Here is an 18,595-nt window from a genome sequence, read left to right as displayed (position 1 = left end):
TTCCTTCGCCAGCTGAGGAAGTTCAACCTGCCACAGGCGCTGCTGATACGGTTCTACTCAGCAGTCATTGAGTCTGTCCTCTGCACTTCAATAACTGTCTGGTTTGGTTCAGCTATGAAATCAGACATCAGAAGACTCCAAAGGACAGTTCGGACTGCTGAGAGGATTATTGGTTGCCCCCTGACCCCCTTCAAGAACTATACACTTCCAGAGTGAGGAAAAAAACTGGAAAAATCACTCTGGACCCCACTCACTGGCCCATTACCTTTTTGAACTGTTGCCTTCTGGCCGACGCTTCAGAGCACTGAGCACCAGAACTGTCAGGCACAGGAACAGTTTTTTTCCCTCAGGCTATCCATCTCATGAACAGTTAAATTGCCCCATTGAGCAATAATTATGTGCAATACACAGTTTAGTCTTTTTTATATTTATCCAACACATCCAACCTCTTCTGCCATTTCATTCCTCTAAAAAAAAACAAACAAAAAAAATTTGCACTGTACATAACAGATTTGTATGTTGCACTGTACATAACAGATAACAGATTTGTATTAGATTTGCACATAATATGTGTATGTATGTATGTATGAGTGTGTCTGTGTGTGTATGTACGTATGTGTATAATTATTTTTTATTTTTTATTATTATCTATGTCTTGCTGCTGTTTTTGTATTGTTGTACACTGGAATCTCCTGTCACCAAGACAAATTCCGTGTATGTGTAAGCATACTTGGCAATAAAGCTCATTCTGATTCTGATATATATATATATATATATATATATATGTATGTATGTATGTATGTATATATATATTAGCATTTTTTGCATACTTTTCGATGAAAAAAATAGCTTACAGCACCTTTAATGCATTAGTTATCATGAACTAACAATGAAAACAAAAAAAAATTTGGTTCATGTTTATTATAAAAAGGCCAATACTAATGTTCACTGTTAGTTCATGTCAGTTCATAATGTATTAAATAATGTTAACAAATACAAGTTATAACAGTTAACATATAATGGAAAAAATTTAAATATTAGTATACCAGTATGTAGAACTTGGCTTGCTCACTGGGGACTAAAAAACATCAAGTCATGATTTTCTGTAAAGCTCCTTTGAAACAATATATATTGTGAAAAGCAGTATAGAAATAAAATTGACTTGACCAAGATTAGTAAATGCTATAAAAGTATTGTTCATTGTTAGTTCATGTTAACTATTGTGTTAACTAATAAAACCTTATTGTAAAACATTACTGAAATAGTGTTGATCATGTGGTGTGTGTTTCATGAATGTGCTTATTTCGCTGTTCCTCTTTGCAGTGCAGACAATCACAGTGATGGATGACCTTCAAGACGTTCAGCTGACCGAGATCAAACCTCTGCTGACCTATAAAGTGCGATAAACACTATCATAAACATCCCACTCGGACACACACAGACACAAAAACAGACATTCACACTTGCAAGTTTGCATACAGATATCCTACAGTGGGGTCCAAAATTTTGAGACCATTTAAAAAAATATATTATTTTAACTCGGAAATAAACAGAAAGTTTTAGAATTTTGAAAGAATGTTGACATAAAAGTTGACGTAAAAAGAAAAAGAACGACTTAAGATTCTGCACATTTTCTAGGTCATTAATCAAATGTAAGCAAATTTGTTACATTGACCGTGTTAACTGCTTTGTACAAAAGGTCAGATTTTCTTTCTTCCACTGAAGCACACAAGATGCTCTTTGAAACATTCTCAAAACATGCTAGATAAAGGCCTTTTCACACCAAACGCAAACCTTCGCCGCGATTTCTCGCCACGATTAACATTTGTTACGGAAACAATGGATTCCTAACAAGCCCTTAACACCTGGAACGGACATTTGCACCGAATCGCGTGCCAACAAAGCGAAGCTTTTTTTATGGTGAGTGTGTAAAAAAAAAATGTCTTCGCCTGGCGAAGAAGCACTCTGACCAATAAAATTTGAGATGTGAATCACGTCAGGAGCTGCTGCAGTTCCCAAAACCAGGGAACAGGTGGCGCTAAAGCACAGAAAGCTATTTTTGACCACCAACATTAAACGCTAAAGGAACTCCTGAGGAAATCCTGAACCAGCTGTGAGGACGTGTATTTAAATTGCATCAAATGCCTTAAAAGCAGAAGAAAAAAAAATCTCCTATGTGTTCTCTTAACGTAAATTATATTGCAGCATCATTGCCTTGCATCCCCTTTAAAAAACTCTGATCTTACATGCATTGTCTTCATAATGTATTCCTTGGCATTTAATCTTAATGTATAGCATCAGTTTTGGGTAAGTTACTCTAAAAAAGTAATTAATTACTAACTACTAATTACATCATCTACAGTGTAATTAGATTACTGTACTAATTACTCTGTCTGAAAAGTAATTGCATTACTTATTACTAATTACTTTCTAAAATCCTTATCAACCTCAACCAGATGAAAAATACAATGATAGACATGAAAATGTTCTTTTAATTCTTTCAAATAAATCATATAAAATCAACTAAATTATTCATGAACTGGCCAAAGAATTTAAGGGGGCTGCATTAAGTTAGAAAAAATAAATTTTAACATTAGACGTTAAATTTCGATTTTAAATTCACTATTGTTTTATATAGAATTGTTCTATAGTCTATACAGTATTTAACAAAATTACATCAGAAGTAACTGTAATTAAATTACTGAATAATTAAGAGTAATCCCTTACTTTACTTTTTCAATGAAAAAGTAATTTACAGTAATTAATTAGTAATGCATTACACCCAACACTGTATAACATATATCGCGGCCTTTGTATCACCTTTATTAATAAACAACTGTACGGATATTAAGTGTTTTTATTCGCCAAATATTGATAAAATGAATGCTGTGACTTGCAGTGCATTGTATGACTTTAAAATGCCTTTGTATAATAAAAATTGTGGTAGTGTCTCCTCAAAATCGTTATTTCTGTGCAATTGTTAATTGTCGTTAACAGCTGTAGTTAGCAGGTATTAAAGTATCTAATAATGGGTCAGACTGATGATGGTTTGGGTGAGGTGCTGTATTTCTTGCATTGTACAGACTCTTTGAGCATTTAAATGCAGTCACGTTTAGTTAGCAAAATGTTCTGAGCAAATTTAGATACACATGCAATTAGATACAGTCAGTATAGTTCAAATTGACAACATCTGTTACAGCAGTCATTATATGTGTGCATTACACAGTGATTCAAATTTTTTACTTAACATACATGTGTGGCAGTGGCATATAATCACTCTTAATTCAAATTCTAACATGTTTTAACCGTTAATATTTTTCACACTCTATTTTTTTAATAACCCTCGTTCTGTATAAACATGATAATACTGCCAGCTGAAAGGTGCTTAACGCCACCTACCGTACCGGGGTAAAATTGCTTGTTGATTAGCGCCACCTATTGTAAACGCTTGAATGAGATAACGGCGGTCATTCGCGTCGCTTTCGATGTGCAAGGGCCATTCATCGGCGATTCGCCTCTCATAATCACGTTGCCTTTGGTGTGAAAAGGCCTTTACATGGATCATCAGGTTTTGCAAAACCAGTTTGAGTGCCTACTGTCATAAATGGGACATACCAAATACTAACAAATTCTCAAAAATTCATGTCCATTTTTCTTTTTGAAATATATATATATTTGTTTTTTCACTAATTTTCACTAGTTTCCTCAGACTTTTGGACCCCACTGTACACAATAGACAAGCAGCTTACTAACAAGATGACAAACACCATTGCTAATTTCTGCTATTACTAACATTTGGGTCAACTTTGCATGACAAGCACACAATCTTTTTCTCTAACACGCACATATGTGCAGTCCTCTTTTTACATATATGTATACCTGCACCCGGAGCAAGATCTAAGACAAGTAATGCTGCCTTTACATGCTATCAAAACGATCCTACTTCCCACTTCTGAAGTCGTAATTACTAGTCAAGAGCTTTGTTGTTGGAAAGAGTAGAAAACATTGAGGATGCCGGGTTCATTCTTGCATGTTTCTTGGGGAGCTCTTATTTTGATACTGTAATACATGTTAGTCTGTCAGCTTGCTGACGATAATGGAATTTTGGTCAAATACATGCTAATTTCTCTGTGTGAAAATGTATAATATGCATCGAATGGTTACTGATATAAGTAGATGTTTTTGACCGAAACGGCAAGTGCTAACAAGGCAATTTGATGGGTCTTAATGTGCAACTTCCGAGTAGGAAACTCGTATTTACAATAATTCCGATAGCACATGAAGGCAGCATAATGCACAGTGTTGCTCACGTGCACATGCCAAGTCACACTACTGACATATTACACATCCATTCCACATGAAAATACTCTCTCACACTGTTTCCCTGCATGCTTTCTTGTGTAAGAGATATCTGTGATTCCTTGTATCTGAAGCAGGGCACCTCTCTGCCACTTTGCCAGTCCTCACTTCATCAAACTGAATAATTCATGCAGGAGTTACTGTCGCAAGAGAAAACAAGTGGAGAGGGGATAATGGGGTGGAATATTGCTAAAATGGTTTGAACAAGAAAAAAAAAAAAAGGAAAGCAGGAAAATGGGAAGGGTAGGAATAGAAAAAGCCCATCATCTTTGCCACACAGCATCCAAGGCAAAAACACTACAAATAGACTCATAAATGTCATAAGATTCATTAGCGCTGTGCAGAAATCAGCTGCTTCTTTGGACTTGATTCTACTGTACATGAATACTGAACATAAATGATTGAAGAAAAGAGACTCATTGACCTCGCACTCCATCTAGTGGTACCAACATAAAGAGCAGCAGAAGCTGGGGAGAGGAAACATTGATATATTTAAGATTGTTAGACTTTTTTCTTTTGTTTCTTTCTTTTTTGTAAATCAGTAAATATATAATAAGAAAATGTCATCTCTTTCTCCTACAGAACTCTCAGAATTTTCAAGACTTTGACTGTCAGGTAAGACTGAGCTTTATCCTACAAATATTTCATTAGTGGAAAAATCATCAGAGGTTTGCCTGTGCTAACAGTGCTAACAGGTGGCGTGATGTATTTTGGGGTATAAAGTTCAACCTTCATATTTTGAAATCAAAGATGTTATTTAAAAAAATAGTATAATAGTTTATTATACTGAAGGATATGAATATGTTAAATCTGTGCTTTGATGAAATTTAGTATGTGTGTGTGTGTGTGGGCGGGATTGGGTTGTTTACGAGGAAGTTTTTTTAGGTTACAAACTGGTAATTACAAGGGTATTATGCTATAAATGTGATTTATGAGGACATATCTAGTGTCCCCACTATTTTTTGTGAGGGTTAGGTTTAGGGGTAGGGTCAGGGGATAGAATCTATAGTTCGTACAGTATAAAATAATTATGTCTATGGAGAGTCATCATAAGGATAGCCGCACCAACGTATGTGTGTGTGTGGCGCTCACACAATCTGAGAATAAGGTGGATGAATGGACTGATTTTATTTGCTTGGAATAAATCAATTTCAGAGAAGTTGTTTGCTATGTACATTGTTATTTGGAAAGTTACTCTGCACATTTAATGTTCTGTATCTTCCTGTACTGTCCTTGGAAGCATATCAGGAGTATTCCAACATGATCTCATGAGAATTCTTATGTACTCTTATGTAAAGTTTGGTTCTAGCAAACGTACATTCTCTTACGTTTGCATAAATGTACAATATTGCCGTATTGACAGCATCTAAACATCATTTTACGTATTAACACCTATAGAAATTTACAAATGTTTATGTGTACTATTTGAATTTATTAATATTGAATAATTCATAGAGTTAATCAGTTAATTACATTTAACTTATAATAAATGAGATTAGTTAAATGCTATTACATTTATTTAATGCAGTTGACATTATAATATGACATTTAAATGGTTTAATTCAGTTCTGTGTGATTTCTGCTGCCCTATACAACGTTTTAAAGGATTATATCACTTTAACCAAGATTAACCTTTAAAATGTTAAAATTAATAAAAACTCTGTATTCGTTTAATCATTTAAAAAAAATAATTTTCTCCCCAATATGGCATGCCCATTTCCCACTGCTCACTTGGTCCTTGTGGTGGCACGGTTACTACAAGTCTCAGTTGCCTCTGCTTCTGAGATAGTCAATCCGCGCATTTTATCACGTGGCTCGTTGTGCATGACACCGCGGAGACTCACAGCATGTGGAGGCTCATGCTACTCTCCACGATCCACGCACAATTTACCACGCGCCCCATTGAGAGCGAGAACCCCTAATCGCGACCACGAGGAGGTTACCCCATATGACTCTACCCTCCCTAGCAACCGGGCCAATTTGGTTGCTTAGGAGACCTGGCTGGACTCGGCACACCCTGGATTCGAACTCACGACTCCAGGGGTGTTAGTCAGCGTCAATACTCACTGAGCTACCCAGGCCCCCGTTTAATCATTTATTAAGCATTTTATTTTATTTTTGTTTTCCATGAGACACAAAAGGAGTTTTCAGAATATGCCAAAAAACAAAATAATCCACAAAAATCACCTTAAAACAAAAATAAAATTAATCCATACATTTGTTAGCTATAATCCCAATCTTCAGACTGCTTTCTGTGAAGAACAGACCCAAATTCAAGCCTTTTATTGAACAATGTCCATCTCCATCTGCAGCGGCGCCGTCACACCCGCTGTAACTGTCAACCCGTATTGGTTTTGTTTTCATAATTTAAAAATTGCCGCCACAAACATTATGACCAGTGGTTTTACGGCGGTGATGTTGAATGCTCATTGGCTCTCAAGTGACCATTTGCGACATGCCATATGCTGCGATGTATATGTTTGAATGAGAAATGACAGCGCCGTTATGGAGTGCATCAGGAGAAGATTTACAGTGATTGATAATATAAATTCTACTCTCCACCTCACACAAAGCTATTGTATGCCGTCAGGGAGCACATCAGATGCAGAGCATCGCCCTTTGGGCTACTTTTGTACTGAATGTTTCCATTTTTCTGAATAAATTATTGTGATTAAATTTATCTGCCTGTTACGTGTTTTATATGCTTATAAATGGTTATGGTTAGGTTTAGGAGCATGTGTGGGATAAGCGGCTGTAAAATATATATAAATTAATATATTGTAACAAAAATGATTCCTACTGTACATTAGTCTACTTGTTAAATGTTTTTATATTGTTGAAATGTGATTATGTATAGAGGTTGGAGTAGGGTTAAGGGATCTAAAATATCTATAAAACAGTAAAAATGTACAAATTTATAATCGATTTGTGTATTAAAATATAGTTGTCATGGATCCGTCAATATTTTACACTTCTAAAGCTGTAAATACGTAAAAAATTGTACGTTTTAGATGCTTTCAAACATCCATGTTTTAGTGTCTATTCAAACGTAAAAACATGTATGTTTAAATGTTACTTAAATATTAACTTACAAATAGCTACATATATTAATGAGAGCAGGCTGAGGATTTACATTGATTATTAAGCATTCTAACGGTTAATGGATGATAGGATGTTGGTTAACATCTTCTTGAAATACAGTATATAGGGTACATCATTCATGATTTGATAGCTGATTTATTTTAAGCCAATGGTTTTTTTATGTCCCTGTAGCAATGTGGTAAAAGTCCTTGGTTAATCATGTCTACCTCTTTCAGTGCTTGCGTCTAATATGTGCTAAATATAGTGCCTGCAGGTGGTTTAGTGAGCATGCTCAGACTCAGGCATGACCTAGTCTACATCATATTGAGATTTTAGTATTCCTTACTGAGCAGACCTCTATACACATGCCCACACATACAGTACTGAGTTTTAGCTATTTAGCTATTGAGACTATTTAGCTCAAGACAGAGCACTTGTATTAAATAAATGGGAGAAATTGGAACGCCCAATATGGCAGATGTAGAAAAGGAAGTCCCACCTTACAGGTAAAAGATACAATTACATTTTAGATACAGACATTGCCTGACAGTCAGCTCGAGAATGTGTATAAGCAATAGCAGGACCAGCCTTAAAAATAGCATTTTCTTTTTCTTTTTTTCTTTTTTTTGGAAGATCTGAAATAAACATAATTGATACTTTATTTTTACACATTATTGTCAGATTTTACTGCTGATTTGAAATATGTTCTTTGATCCTAATCTTGACCAACTGTTTTGGAAATTTCGGTCTTTCCCCATTCAAGTAGAAAGGAGCTGTACTTTTATGCCACTTAGATACATAGAAATAGCTGAAAGTGCTGCAGAACACATAGATGTATGTGAGATGGGTTAGGTTTAAGGTGTGAGTGCTCTCTTGTGGTGAAAATAGGTAGTGCTATCTGGTTATCTGTCTATCTATGTATCTATCTGTCTGTCTGTCCATCCATCTGTCCGTCAGCCTGTCTTTCATAAATATTAACAATGCAATATAAGACTACAAGCTTCAGCTGTCTAAAGCTCCTTTGCAAAAAATCTACATATGTATTCAACTATTTTAAATTCTCCCTTTGTATTTTCAATTCACTGATTTTAATATAGTTTGCTCACTGCCGTTTTGTAAGTCTATATCATCTAGCACACTTGGCCAGGCATAAGGCATAGAATAATTTGTTGCTCTTTGCATGGATAAGTATAGACTAGTCACATTGTTTGTGATTGCAAACAGGGGCGTAGCAGTCATTTTAAAAGTGTGTGTGGGGGGGAGGGGGTTGGGACACAGCTGTCAGTAGGTGGCTCGCACAGACCCAACTCTTACAGTGCAGTATTAATATATTACAGTATACACTGATCAGCCACAACATTAAAACCACTGACAGGTGAAGTGAATAACATTTATTATCTCATTACAATGGCACCTGTCAAGGGGTGAGATATATTAGGCAGCAAATGAACAGTCAGTTCTTGAATTTCATGTATTAGTAGCAGGAAAAATGGGCAAGCGTAAGGATCTGAGCGACTTTGACAAGGGCCAAATTTTGATGGCTAGACGACTGAGTTAGAGCATCTCCAAAATGGCAGATCTTATGGGGGGTTCCCGGTATGCAGTGGTTAGTACCTACCAAAAGTGGTCCAAGGAAGGACAACCGGTGAACCGGCGAAAGGGTCATGGGCGCCCAAGGCTCATTGATGCATGTGAGGAGCAAAGGCTAGCCCGTCTGGTCCGATCCCACAGAAGAGCTACTGTAGCATAAATTGCTGAAAAACATAATGCCAGCCATGATAGAAAGGTGTCAGAACACACAGTGCATCGCAGCTTGCTGCGTATGGGGCTGTGTAGCCGCAGACCTGTCAGAGTGCCCATGCTGACCCCTGTCCATCGCCGAAAGCACCTACAATGGGCACATGACCGTTAGAACTGAACCATGGAGCAATGGAAGAAGGTGACCTGGTCTGATGAATCATGTTTTCTTTTAGATCATGTGGACGACTGTGTGCGTGTGCGTCGTTTACCTGGGGAAGAGATGGCAGCAGGATGCACTATGGGAAGAAGGCAGGCCAGCGGAGGCAGTGTGGGTCCTGGCATTCATGTGGATGTTACTTTGACAAGTACCACCTACCTAAAGATTGTTGCAGACCACACACACCCCTTCATGGCAACAGTATTCCCTGATGGCAGTGGCCTCTTTCAGCAGGATAATGCACCCTGCCACACTGCAGAAATTGTTCAGGAATGGTTTGAGGATCATGACAAAGAATTCAAGGCGTTGACTTGGCCTCCAAATTCCCCAGATCTCAATACGATTGAGCATCTATGGGATGTGCTGGACCAACAAGTCCAATCCATGGAGGCCCCACCTCGCAACTTACAGGATTTAAAGGACCTGCTGCTAATGTCTTGGTGCCAGATACCACAGGACACCTTCAGAGGTCTTGTGGAGTCCATGCCTCGATGGGTCAGAGCTGTTTTGGCGGCACGAGGGGGACCTACACGATATTAGGCAGGTGGTTTTAATGTATTGGCTGATCGGTGTATATTAATATAGAAGTATGATATAAATATTATATTAATATATAAGTATTATTTACTTTTAATATTTGTAGTATTTTAAAGATTAATTTCAAAAAATTGCTAAATTAGCTGCAAAAATAAAGGGCATCTTGTGGAGCACTTGCTTCTGTTTCACACATGACAATAAAATATGGAGCACAAGTTGGTCCTGAATAAATTATTTAATCAATTATAACAATGACAATTGTGATTTCATTTTTACTCTGTGCTTGTGCATTGTGGGATTTAAATGTATTCAAGTGGCTCGAGTGTTTTGACTACGTTCACCAAAATTTGTTCAGATCCATTTAATAATTCAGTGACCATTTCTGGTGATGCCGGAAGGTGACAAATGAGTGTCTTGTGTGAAATTAGTTAGTCACTGAATCAACAATCAAAAGAAAATTTTAATCCTTTAAAATTTGTATGTCTGCAGACCAACAAAGAGACTTTAGTAGAGGTTTAAAAGTATTATAAGAACAAAACAAATCTATCATTTCCCTACAGTTTGTGAGCTGATGAGCATGATTTTTATCAAAAGACAACAATAATAGTCTTATAATAATTATGAGTTTCAATAATATCTGTACATATTCATGTATGAAAAAAGTGTTTCTTCATATCTCTTTACTTCAGTAAAAGTATTTTAAGAACACAGCAGATCTATCTTTTTTTCCTACAGTTTGTCGACTGCACACCAACATAGAGGTAAAAAACAGGAGCTGATATTAAAAATAGCTTTACATATTTAACACAGATCTAGTAATCTGCTTAAATTGGCAAAAACAACCGATCAAACTATTACGTCTCAAACATAATGTAAAAAGCATAACTTAATGAAGACTCATGTGCTGATATAAACTCCACTTACAATGTGGGCTTAAAAGAAGGATTGTCCTTTGTTTATTTTTTTCTGCAGTGCATTTCACATAATGCTGCCAATCAAGAATGATATGCCGATAAATAACTCTCATTTGTATGTTCCTCGTCTCTAGATTATTAATTTAGATCAACATCAGTGCCAATACAAAACATGGATAAATGAGCATTGTTGAAAGCAACTTTGTAGAAATGAACAGAGCCGTGTTGATTAGACTGTAGACTGAAGTGTCTGTTACGTAAGGGTTGTTTCGACTCATGAAACTCACCTGTGATTGGCTGGATGGTCACTCAATCAGCCCAAAGTAACAAAACGCAAAGAATACTGTAATACTGTCCACCATTTGGACTCGGTATGGGTTTAGCTTGGAAAAGTGCGGGGGACAAAAATCACCGTTGTAAAGAGTACGCCCTTGGTTGCAAAATAAAGGATATTTTTTTATCATTTTAAAATGTTCTAAATCTCTTATGTGGATTTCTATTTGCTTTTTTAGAATTGTAGATGGGTTTAGGTTATATGTATTCATGTATTAACAGTTTGATTTTTTTTAAAAGACAAATGTCTCGTGAGCCAAAGAAAAAAAGTAGCTGAAGTTGAATTGGGTCTCAATTTAGCTCTCTAAGCCCCCGTTCGAGATTCAGTTTTCCCTTCAAAGGAAACCAACTCTCAACCAACAGTATTAGCAAAGGGTTTAGCGTGAATAGTGCAAGTCATCATGCCAGGTTCATCATTTTTCTGAGATAACTTCTACCTGTAGAGGGCATCAGAAGCTCAGAGTATGCAACGTCATATCTTTGACCCTCATTGAGGGTCTTCATTAGATAATGTTCAAAATTCAGTCAGTGATATTATCATTCAACAAGCACAACTGTCTCAGACAGCAACTGAAAACTGGCGGGATTTATCATCTGATTTTAAGGGATTTGCCACAAGAATTGACCAGAAAATAGTACGGCAGAAATTCACCCAAAAATGAAAATGTATTCATCATTTTCCATAAAAGAAGATGTTACAAACTGACAGCCTCTGTCACCATTAACTTCCATTGTATGGAAAAAATATGAACGTGAATGGTGACTGATATTAACATTCTGCTAAACATCTCGTTTTGAGTTCCAATGAAGAAAGAAAGTAATACGTGTTTGGAACAACACTGAACAACACTTTTTTTACACTGTCTAATATCATAGTGTTCTTTCCCCAGAGCAGATCTGATTGCCTCTGTCTATTTTGCCCTCGAGTGTACACGCTTGCCTTAAGGTCACTCTGACAGAACATGCTCTGTAGTGTGACTCAATGAGATGGAGAGAGTGATTAAAACAATCTGATTTATTACTGAAAATGTGACTCTGTCAAATAAGTAATAAAACTGTTACTTCTAAGCTCTTGGTTAAAGACATTTGGTGAATGAGGTTTTGAAATAAAATAATAAAATGCATTTAATGAAATATAATGCAAAAGCAGTTTGTACATTATTTGCAGTGTCAGTGGCATTCTGCAGAATTAGTTATCAGCATTATGCATTTTAACCCATTTGAATGGCTTTATAAAGCGCATTGCAGTATTCCAACCCAGGATTGCAAAAATTATTTTGCATTATGTGATAGCTTCAGTTGTGTTACCCTTCCCTGATTGTTTCTCTTCAGATTGTGTTTAACTATGGCAGCCCCTGAGGGACAACACAGAGGCTTATTGAAAAAAGAAAAGAAAACATTTTTCAACCTCATTTGTTGATAATTGGAAGCAACGTAGATCAATAACCTAGATCCCAAGATCTGCAGAGAGAACGGTCAGTCAGATAGTACAGCACTTTCCACTGAAAAAGCAACCTGCATTTGTTATCTCAAGGACCTATTTCTACCTAATTGAACCCATAAAAATGTATTTTGTTGATGTAAATTAATATATCAGGTTGATTTAGTCAGATTAAATTGCAGTTTAGACTTGAATAAAACCAGTACATTTAGTTACCGGACAAATTTGGAATAGGTCATAATTGCCTCAATGTGGACAAACAGTGTCATTATTTATTGCAGTGGTAGGGAACACTTTACAACAAGGTTGTGTTCATTAACATTAGTTAACTACATTAGTTTACATGAACTAGCAATGTACATTATTTGTACATTATTTAATGTTGGTAAGTGTTAATTACATCTTATACTAATACATTTTTAATTAAAAGTTGTATACATTTGCATTAGATAGCTTTATGAAATAAGATGAGCTAACAGTGATCAAATGAGAATATTTATAAAATAACATTAGCCAAGATTTAAAAAATGCTGTAAAAGAGTATTGTTCATTGTTAGTTCATGATACGTAATGCATTAACTAATGTTTATGAAATACAAGCAACATACTTTAAAGCGTTAGCAGCATTTTTTTGTAAATTCAAGGACACTGAGAGTAGGTTTAGTCCACGTTCACCCATAGTATACATAACATACGTTTTGTTGGTGTAGCCTAATTTATTCCGGTGGATTTTTTTTTTTTTTAGGTTTTCAGTGTGTGTTATGTCGCCACTGACAGATGGCATTGGGTGTTGGTTTATCACACTGTATCTGAATCCTAAGCAGTGAACTGGTTGACCCCACCCAAAAACAAATGAATTCAGGAGCATCATTCTGTCCTCGCCCTCTCATCCCTGCTTCTGCATCTCCTGCCCACCTGACTTTCCCTTGTCCAATCAGAGCAAGCCTTTCAGCAGTGCCGTATGCATGAGCAAGCGCAGCCTCCCCGGCGCAAACCGCAGTCTGTCCTTGCTCCTCCTCACTCTCTCTGCATCTTAGCCATCTCTCCCTCTCATTCAAAACATACCTACTCTATTCACTTATCTCACACTCTCTCTGTCTCCCCTCCCTCTTGGATGTCTGCCTAGCTACTGCTCTGCCTGTCCTTTTTCCTCCATCCTTCCTTCTGCAACTCTGTATTTCGCCTCTGGATCCTCCAATCTCCTCTCCTCTCTGAAGCTGTCAGGGTCTCGTGCGTAGAAACATGTCAACCGTATTAGACGTGGAGCAGAATGCATGCACTGGAGATGCAGTGGTGAGTGTGTGTGTACGTGTGTAAGAGAGATAAAGTGCTACAATTGACAGCTGACAGACTGATTCCCAACAGTCTGTTGGCGTCTTTTCACTGATATCAAACTGCAGAATTGTTTGTGTACTGTATGTGTGAGCAAGCATGTTTTCAGAGGTGCCATATGAAAGCAGGAGGCATCTCTTATGGTCGTATTGAATAAGTGACATTGTTGATATGTGTGTCATTATATATAGGAAGACGCTACATGTGTGATTCCATCGAGGTGTGTTTTTCTGATTCAGAGCTTTTATTTTCTTGCATTAGTCATGCGAGTCATGTGCCTCTAAGCTTGTTTACCTTACACAGATTAAGCCAGTTGAGAGCTCTTTATATGTATATGATTACTACAATAATATGTGGATGCTGGTTATTGACACAAAGGTATTGTGTCTGATAAACAGACTAATTCCTATGCTTCATAAATATGGCATGCATCCTGATGATAGTCGAGCAGTCTAATAGGTCAAGCAAGGACATTTGTTGCAGTTTTAAAGCTACATTTAAAAAACCTGAAGTATAGTTTTAGGGTGTGGTGTGGTATAGAGAATATACTGAGTGTGATTTTAAGAATGCATTAGTATAGGTGGTGTGTATTAGGATCTGTGTGTGTGTATGTATTATAGTCATCTGCCGTCAAGTTTGTGCTGTGTAATGGCTTCCATGTTTGTGCTCTATGATTGATTCTATTAGCTGGAGGAGCGGGGGTGGGGGGCAAAGGCTGAGACTGTTGGCGTGCATTCATTCATTCACCTTGGCATAGCCTACCTTTTCCAAGAGAGACAGTCGCCCTTTTAAATGGTTTCTTTTTGTGTTATGTTTGAATGTTTTTGTGCAAAGATGTAATCTCATATTAAGGAATGAGGGGGACCAAATGGAATCATTTATGTGGGAGGTTGTGTCCGCCTCAATATCTATGGTGGTTATGGCCCTGTTTAGGGTTGGGAACCAAGAACCGGTTCCAGGTCAGATATAATTCAATAATAAAAAATTTAAAAAATTGGAATTGTTTTCATGACTTTCAGTTCCATTTATTGTTTCCGAATGTGCAATTTTCTGCTGATACGGATGGAACGTTGTACTAATAAAGTTTCCAAAATGTGCATAAAAAACTTATGCTCACTTAAACACTTGAGGTGAATAATTTCTTTAAACAGTAAAAAAACATGCACATAAACTATGATGGAAACACCTTTACTGAATATATGCCTGTAGAATTTATATAGGAATATAAATGTGCATTAATAAAGTCATGTGACTTTGCTTCAACAAGACATTTGAATACATCATTCGCTCAGAGAATGTCATTGATATCATCGCATAGCATCTAAAATGTTGTTCTGGTTATTCTGAAATGCCAAAGCCTGTCATCAAAATGATTGGCTACTATTACCTTCTAGAACCGTCTGACACGCTTTCGCTCCCAGACATATTAAGGCATCTGCTGCTGAACTCTAGCAAACATAAAGTTTGTCAGAACGTTTGGTCTGCGTGCTTTAAACCGCTAGTAATTTATAACATTTTATACAAGAGCCACAGTGGCTTCAACTTCCATTTTCAATTCTATTTTGTGCCAATTTCCCCAGAAGTGAGGATTTGTTTTTCTTGAACACATAGGATGGAACCGATGCTTTATTCGCAAACTGTTTTTGCCATATTCTGATTTTTCGCATAAATTAAGTTCATAACTTGGATGGGAACATAGCTATTGTTTCCTGCAGCACAATTCAGCGGAAGTGCAGCCCAGCTACTGAATCTTTAGCATGAAACATCCTGTAGCTCGTCCAGTGTAGTCCGATTCCTGAACGAATGACTCAAATGAGCTAGGTTTTTTTTATTTATTTTTTTATCTAAAGCCCAAAACACACAGTGCGTCCTGTGTAATCTGAATTTTAAAAGAAAAACTTTTATGAGCTGGATTATTTGAATCTACAGCATGAAATACACAGCGCGACCAGTGTACTCCGATCCCTGAACAAATGACTGTTATGAGCCGGTTCCTTAGAATCTTCCTGAACTAATGACTCTAATAAACTGATTCTATTGAATCTATATCATGCAATATACAGCGCCATTTATGTAGTAGGATTCCCATACAAATGACTCTTATGAGCCGGTTCTTTTGAATCTACAGCGTGAAACATACAGCGCTACCAGTGTACTCCGATTCTTAAATGAATGACTCTTATGAACCAGCTCTTTTAAATCTACAGCGTGAAACATACAGCGCTACCAGTGTTCTGTTTCCCGAACAAACGACTCTTATGAGACGGTTCTTTTCAATCTACACTGCGAAACAGCGTGACCAGTGTACTCTGATTCTTTTTGTCAAATAAGATTTTTATTAGAGTAACAGGATATCTGAATTTACCTCATAGCAAATACATTTTCAAAAACTCCTTTTTCATCCAAATTTTTTTTTTAAAATAAATCCCACCCAATCACAAAGAGTTCCAACCCCTTGCCTGCTCTAAAAATCAAACTGCAAAGTGTGATGGCATCCATATATACACACCAATACGATAAGTGGAGTAATAAAAGCAGTACACTATTGAATAGTAATGGTCGTTAACTAATAAATTTACTTTCAAGTAGTCTTTCCCTTCAAACCATATCTGATTTGTGACTCTTATGAGCCGGTTCTTTTGAATCTACAGTGTGCAACATACAGTGCTACCAGTGTTGTTAGATTACTAGACAAATGACTCTTCTCTGATGGTTATTTTTAGTGAATCAAAAACATAGGGTGTGACCAGTGTAGTGTGGTTCCCAAACGAATGACTTGTGTTATGTAATGTTGTACTAATGGCTTGACTTCAATCAGGCAGTGTAGTTACTGACTGGTTGTACATATGACAATGTGTAGTTAAACACATTGTTTATTTTTTTATTTTAATCAGTGGAATTCTATAGAAGAATTAATGAATTAATTAAAAATTGTATTACATTTTTTAGATGCTGGTTCCCAGCATGGGTTGCTCATGTGCTGTTGTTCCCTGTCAGGCTTCTTCTCTTTATTTAACTCATTTTACTTTATTTTACCAGCAAGACTCTCTTGGTCAACCAGATTCACCTGAAAGAATGGAAATTCATACTGTTGTAATCTAGTCTTTTCAGCAAGGATTGTAGACTTAGACAGGGATCATGACCTTACTCTATTTATTTGTTCCAGAGAGTCTCCTTCTCTCTGCCTCATTTATATTCGACTTTCCTCTTTCCTGATTCTCCCACACTCTCTAGACCAAACACACAGTGTCAACGTGTGTGTGTATGTGTCAGAAAGAGTGAGAGTGTGTTTGTCAGTGAACAAGATAAGTCCGTTACATTTCAGACTCTCCCGCTTTCTGGCCTTGATCGTTTATAAGCCTTAAAGCTGAAAACTCATTTAAACTCCCCGTGGCTGAGACATGCACCAGACATTTGTTTAATCAGCATGTCTCACTGCAAGTAGGACTCAGTTTTGAGCAATATTGTTTCATCCGTTTCTGCACTGAGAGTTGATACTATATAAAATGACACTGCTATAATAAGGCATTAAATTCAAATCAAACATTAACGAATAGTAGCCAATCACTGTGACTCTTATTGACATAAAAAGCTACAGTATTGAAGCAATTTTTGCTTATCTCAGACAACGCAGGTCTCGTGTGTGTCCCTCTGCTATGACTCATTCTATTATTGATGAAGTGGGAGTTTTGAAGCGCAGAATTATCTCTTACACTCACACACACACACACACACACACACACACACGCACACACACACGCACACACACACATTAGTTGTTCTGCCTATACTGCCTGCTGACCTTGTGACATCAGTATGGACTGAATGTGACGTTGCATCTACATCTGCTGATACACAGAAAAATCCAATCATCTGAGTTATGAAGCCTACATTATGAACAATGGGGTTTTAAAATTCATAAATTAAAATTAGGTAGTCTTAACCTGGAAATAAACAATGTTTTTGGATTTTGAAAAATTTTAAACAAAGAAAAGTTGTGATCTAACGCTTCCTTCTGCTGTATTTCTCGGTCACTGATCGAGTATATAAGGAAATTGTGACATTGACCATGTTAAATCCATTGTAGAAAATGGCAGATTTCCTTGCTTTGAAGCACACAAGATGCTCTTTGAAACATTCTCAAATCAAGCTAGATAACATGGACCACCAGGTTTTTGCACAAACTTGTGGAGTCCATGCTGGCTCGAGTGCATGCTGTCATTTAAACAAGCTCTGCTCTGTTTAAAAAAGCACTCGCACTATCAGTCTTTCCCTGCATGAGCGCCGCAGCAGAGTACTGCACGGGTCTTGTTTTGTAAACCTGCCCCGCCCCCGCAGTACTTAACAGAACACCCGATCCGTTATCCGACAGCAGCACTTTTAACCGTTTAACATGAAGATGCGATCCGAACCGCATCTACTACATCAGGTACTGTAGACAAAAATTGTTTATTTGCTCACGTCACACAAGCAATCAAATTAACATTAGGCACTCTGAGTCGGAGTATTTAAGAAAAATAGACACAGCCTAACGTTTTGGTGACAATTAACAGAAAAATATGAGAAAGATGACCATTAGGGCTATTTGACATTTAAAAAAATAGCATTGGCCATGGGCGCCTGCAGGATTTGGGTACACAC

The 18,595-nt window shown here is 37.0% G+C and overlaps 1 pseudogene; it reads left to right on the top strand.

Moving 5' to 3' along the window:
- The window catches only part of LOC127428216 (protein NDRG3-like), a 74,900-nt pseudogene that overhangs the window by 30,471 nt on the left and 25,834 nt on the right, over nucleotides 1-18,595 (top strand).

This window comes from Myxocyprinus asiaticus, chromosome 37, assembly GCF_019703515.2.
Source record: "Myxocyprinus asiaticus isolate MX2 ecotype Aquarium Trade chromosome 37, UBuf_Myxa_2, whole genome shotgun sequence".
Taxonomy (NCBI): domain Eukaryota; kingdom Metazoa; phylum Chordata; class Actinopteri; order Cypriniformes; family Catostomidae; genus Myxocyprinus; species Myxocyprinus asiaticus.
This window is presented reverse-complemented; position numbering and strand designations above follow the sequence as displayed.